The sequence below is a fragment of the Bombina bombina genome, chromosome 2 (assembly GCF_027579735.1).
Source record: "Bombina bombina isolate aBomBom1 chromosome 2, aBomBom1.pri, whole genome shotgun sequence".
In the NCBI taxonomy this organism is placed as follows: domain Eukaryota; kingdom Metazoa; phylum Chordata; class Amphibia; order Anura; family Bombinatoridae; genus Bombina; species Bombina bombina.
Window position 1 is genome coordinate 512,978,400 of NC_069500.1, and position 6,615 is coordinate 512,985,014.

Here is a 6,615-nt window from a genome sequence, read left to right on the forward strand (position 1 = left end):
CAGAAACTGCACACTGGACACTGACTATAAGAATCCGGTAAGGCGTAAAGGGCTTAATCGTTTCAGTGGTCCTCATATACTGTATATACTGGGAACTACAGAGACAATATGGGGGAGAGTGGGGTCTTTACTTACCTGCCTTGATTAAACCAATAAAAAGTGTAGCGCACTTCAATTTGACTGGAACTTCGAGGTCCCTGAGGCTTGATACAATAACAAAGCTTCACATCCCAGCATTAAGAAGCACACCGTGCCAGCTTTGAGATAGCTGCAGAACATTTTATTTGCATTAGTATGGGACTTAAAAAAAAACTTGAAGAGCTGAAGTGTCATAATTAAGGCTACAATATCAGATCACACCACAGTCAAATAGGCTTGCTACAGTCTCCCATACAATTGCAGGCTCTGTCTCGCATACATCTCAAACCACTCTCCCCCCCAATTGCAATACAGCAACGCCATCTGGGGGGCCTTAAACTCTAATTTTGAACATTCATCTGAACTTTTTTTGCTATATTTCTCTTACTCACTGCACTTCTTATGAAGGTTGATCAATACTTTAAGCCTCTATCCAACACATTGGAGGGTAAGATGACTGCAAAAGCCAAGCACACAGACAGGAGACAAAGACATAATACAGAGACTCAGATGGAAAATCCACCGTCTCCAAACACCTCTCGCCTAACATTAAGTGACTCATCAAACTTGCTACAAGAATTAAAGTCTTTTTTTCTTCCTAAAATGGAATCCCTCCAAGCTGGTATGGACACCCTGACCAGTGAGATGCGCCAATTTTCTACACGAATGAACCAGGCGGAACAGAGAATCTCAGACATGGAAGACCGCCAAAATGACACCTCCACCTCTCTCAGGCAACTGTTACGGCAAAACCAAGCTTAACAAGACAAGGTAGACGACCTTGAGAATCGGAGCAGACGCAATAACCTCCGCATAGTCGGAATCCCAGAGCATATCAAGAATAAAGACCTACTGGAGTTCACAGCTTTAACCTTCCCTAGGCTCCTGGGTGTAGATCCGGATCGTCTTCCACTGGATGTGGAAAGAGCACACCGCATCGGCCCTGATAATGGACTCTCTACCACAGCCTCCACCAGACCACGGCAGGTCATCTTTAAGTGCTTAAATTATCAAGAAAAACTAACCTTGCTGAGGGCATACAGATCACATAATGCAGATGTTCTATATGAGGGGAAAAAGCTGCTACTATTCCAGGATTTCTCTGCAGATGTATCCAAGTTGCGCAAAGAGTTTGCACCCTACTGTTCTCAATTGTATAAAGAGGGCAGACAAGTGGCGCTTCTGTATCCTGCTAAGCTCCGGCTACAAACCCCCAGAGGGGATAAGTTCTTCCGTTCCCCCAAAGAACTGAAATCCTACCTAGATGCTGAGAAACCGCATGCTGACACATAACCCAACTCCTACCACTGGACAATCTAAGACCTACTTGGAGTGATGGGTCCTAGACAGGACAACTGTTGCAAGTACAGGGAGGCCTTAGAAACAGGTGCCTTCCCTGACGTGGCCGCTGATACTTTCCAGGCCACCACATTGCAGGACATGTTCTTATCTAAGGACCATCCACAACTCTGAACCCCTTGGTTCGCTAAGGGACATGTTATTTAAAATTACTGTTGATGTTTACTATGTTTTTATATTTAGTTTGTTCTCCTCTTTTCTCACTCTTGAAGCAGGTGGTTTACATGCTCTAATTAAGGGATACTTTTTTCTCATACACATAGGAATTGATATATGCATTAAACTCTCTTCTTTTTTAGCAGGAAGTTTATGGGCTGTGTTCGGCGGATGGGTGAACCGGAGACTGACAATTAGACCTGTGACCAATACACTGCACTTGTTGCCATTCACCAGTGGTGTCCGTAAGTCCTTCTCTGTATTACACCCCACACTGAGTTCTACACATGTTGGGGCCCCCCTCCTACACACTAACAAACAGATCTGCTGTACCCACCTCCTTAGTGACTACTCAAATGACTGGGACACTTAATGTGATATCTTGGAATGTAGGGGGTATAACATCCCCAGCCAAACGAAGCAAAATCCTCCAACACCTAAAATCGCTGCACGTAGACATTGCGCTATTGCAAGAGACACATCTCACTGCGGAGGAACATGAAAAACTAAAAATTAGATGGGTTGGGCAAATCCTATACTCACCATCTGAGGGAAGGAAGCGTGGGGTGGCAATCCTAATACGCAAGCAATTACCCATAACATTTTCCAACACAAAGATTGACAAGCAGGGTCGCTACATTTTCACTTCGCTTCACATAGACACACGTACTTTTCAATTATGTAACGTTTATGGCCCAAACCATTCTGACCGACTTTTCTGGTCATCCTTGCAATCCCTTATAGCCCAACACTCGGAATCTCCAGTAATAGTGGGGGGGGGGACTTCAACATGGCACAGGCATACCCGCTAGATAGGTTTCTTGACCCATCCCAACCCAATACAACAGGGAGGGGAATACATTCCAAACACAAACAAGAAACACAAATAATATCTATGTTTAGAGATGGACTGGGGCTACAGGATCTGTGGAGAACTCAACACCCTGATCAAAGGGATTATACGTGTGTCTCTAAGACGCACCACACCCTCTCCCGTATAGACTTTTTCCTCACTTCCCCGCAAATCACTCCAAACATAATAAACACATCTATTCTCCCAATCACGATATCAGATCACGCCCCCATAAGAATAAAGCTTCAGCCTTTTAGAACTTAATCTACTGAAAAGACATGGAGGTTCCCATCCTACCTGTACACTAATGCAGATTTTAGACAACACCTGAAGGCGTTTTGGCTGGCATATACTTTTGACAATGGACAGCATAGGGACAATCTTGACCTGTTTTGGCATGCCTCTAAGGCAGTTATAAGAGGTAAAATCACTGCATACACAGCACACCATTTTCAGTCTAAAAAAAAAATCACTACACAGCTCCTTTCAGAGCTAACTAATGCCTACAACATCTATCTAACTAACCCTACAGCAGCGAATCGCCAGAAATACTATGACGCCAAGAAAGAGAGAGACACACACTTGCACATTCTTGATCACAAGTTCAATCTGCACAGACAGGGTAGGTTTTACCGCCACGGCAACAAAGCTGGAAAGCTCTTAGCAAATCTGGTGAGACTTCATACGCCTAAATCCATCATAGCTGCAATTAAGTCTGGAGCACACCTTAAGACAAATACCAAGGACATAATGGAGGTATTTACAGATTATTACAAATCTCTATACACTAAACAGATCATAAATGAAGAAGACAAACACACATTTTGGCGCAGCATTACAGTACCTCGACTTTCTGAAGCTCAAAAAGACAGTCTTAATGCCCCCATACATGTACAAGAAGTGATACGCGCCATTGGTAGTTCAAAATTAGGGAAAGCTGCAGGTCCAGATTCACTCCCAATAGAGTACTATAAGATTCTAAGTCCAGATATAGCATCAGTGTTAGCCGACACCTACACTAGCTATTTACAAGGTACATCAATACCAGACGCAAGATTTACGGACGCTAATATATGCATAATCCCTAAACCAAACAGAGACCACACGCTTCCCTCCTCATACAGGCCGATCTCTTTGCTCAACAGTGACTACAAACTGTTTACAAAGATATTGGCGGACAGACTGGCGGAAATGCTCCCAGACATAATACACCCAGATCAGACTGGCTTCATCAAACGCCGCACCTCAGTAATTAACATCAGGAAAACGCTAGCTGTCATATCCCACTACAACAACTCATACTACCATGACTTTCAAAGACCCAATACAGACGCATGCCTTCTCGCCATTGACGCTGAGAAGGCGTTTGATAGAATAGAATGGGATCACCTCTACACCTCCTTAGAAAAATTCGGCATATCTGGGAACTTCCTCAATGTAATCCAACAATTGTATACCTCGCCCTCTGCTTCGGTAATTGTCAATGGCCAAACATCCCCTTCATTCCTACTGGAAAGGGGGACTAGACTGGGGTGTCCCCTGTCCCCGTTGCTCTTTGACTTGGCGATAGAACCCTTGGCATGTCACATTCGCCAAAGTAGCGAAGGTCTGAAAATTCATAGACAAATCATACACTTATCACTTTACGCCGACGACCTTCTTCTATATGTTCCTAACCCTCACAACAATATACCCAAACTGTTACATAAATTAACTAAATTTGGTGCCATATCAGGCTACAAAATAAATATAGATAAATCAGAACTCACATGGCTACTCAATACCCAAAAAATCCCACTACAAGACATTGACCTGAAAATAACTGCAGGCCACTTCACATACCTAGGGATCCACCTACACGTCGACACTAACAAATTATACCACCTAAACATAGGCAAAACAATAGCCCTCATCCAAAACCAAGTGAAAGGTTGGAGAAACCTACCACTGTCACTCACAGGTAGAATCCAACTTTTAAAAATGATTATCCTACCAAAACTGCTATACCCCCTCCAGATGCTTCCTATCTTGCTAACAAAGAGAGATTTAAGTGAATTGGCAACCTTGTTTGGCACGTTTGTGTGGCGACATGGGAAGCCAAGGATTAACAGATTACACTTAGCAATGCCAATCGGTTCGGGTGGGCTTAGTCTCCCAAATCTTAAATGGTACAACTGGGCATCTTTGGTGAAGGTGATTGTGGGCTGGTTGGCACACTCAGATTATTTCTGTCACCCAGTGGAAAAAGAATTACTAGCTCCCACACATCCTGCTTTTTTGCCACACACCCCGCTACCATCCCTTCCCCCACAAATCAAGCAAAACATACTATTTAGAGATCCACTGAGGGCGTGGGCCAGGCTTTGTAAAACATGGGGGATGACATTTACATTTAGTAAATACCTACATCTTCAAGGTAACCCCAACTTCATACCGGGATACACGACCGCTGTCTTTAAAGACTGGGAACGTCAGGGATTGACAATGGTGGCACAACTGATTAACCCCGCAACGCATCAAATAATTCCTTTCCCAGACCTACAAGCACAATATAATCTCCCTGGCGCACACAGGTTTGCCTACTTTCAGAGCCGACATTATGTTCAAAGTCTATTAACAGAGGGCCTAGCATCCTTAGCGGTCCCCAAAATTGTTACTCTCTGTACTTTGGCCTCTCAGGGAACACACTCTATCACGCCCATTTATAAACTCATAATGACACATAATGAGACGCAAACAATGCAGAGTATTACACTCAAGTGGCAGGGACAGGGGATTCCGGAGGTCACACAAGACCATATCACGCACAGCATATTGGCAGTCAGGACAGCCACACTATCCTCTTACCTACGTGAATCTCAAATAAAATTACTACATCAAGCATTCATAACTCCCAAAATCAGATCGAAATGGGTGAAAGACGCTGTAGATGAATGCCCCAAATGTTCAATACCCACCCCAGATATGGTACACCTGGTTTGGGGCTGCCCCAAGGTGCAGAGATTTTGGGGCAAGGTTACATTCTGGCTGTCCAAGATACTTAAAACTAACATAAAATTGACAGCAGCACAGGTACTCTTCTTCCAGGACACCTCCATAACACATAACCGTCAAAGATTTCTAAACTTAGTTGTGCTGATGGCCAGGAAATTAATTCTACAATACTGGGTCAGAACTAGAGAACCTCCTTTTAAAAAGCTTACCCATGCATTATACCAACAGCTATTGATAGAACATGCAGACACCCAGGGGGACCGTGAAGATAGAGTAAAGGCATTTATAACTAAATGGGAGGCATATTTACTTTACCTGCCAGGTGGTCTAAGAAAAAAACGAATACAGCCCTTTCAACATTCTGCATTCATCCTAAATGAAAACCTACATGGTCGCTGGTGCCTGCAGGGACTTGACTTAGACACATGATGGATTACACTGACATTATATAGACTATAGCCTGGGCGAGGCAACTCCCTGACTGTGACTGCACCCATCCGCCGACACGTGCATTTTCCTATGGAAGGGACACTCGATTCATTAGGTTTAATTACCACTGTTATTGTACTAATCACTATTTCAGTTTCCACTTCTTGAGTGAGGACACTGAGCACGACCAAAGGAGGAGAAACATGTACTGTTGTAAGTCAATCTATAACCAGATGTTGGCAGGTACCTTTATGTAATCTATGATATGATGCCTTCAGGCCTCAACCCCACCCTTTGGTCGACATTAACCACTAATTGTTGTTTTAATGTTGTATTTGTTTATGTTTTATGGTTATATATGAGGATTGGCTACGCCACACAGCTCAAGAAGCAAACTTATCGGACTCAAAACTAACTCACCTATATTGTTGAAACTGTATACTGTTGCTTACACTAAGCTTTATGATGATTGTAATTGCATAATGTTGCGTGGAGCTGTCCAAGCTCCTCTTTAAAAATTTCAAAATAAAGTTTTAAAAAAAAACAAAAAAAAAACAGTAGTTAGTATGATTTTAAAAGTAGAAAAGAGGATACAACATAGCGTGATACTGTTGACCCAAAGCAGTATAGGTGACTAATATTATAGGCTTACCGAAAGTCTATGCACCGTATTGTAACCGGTGCTG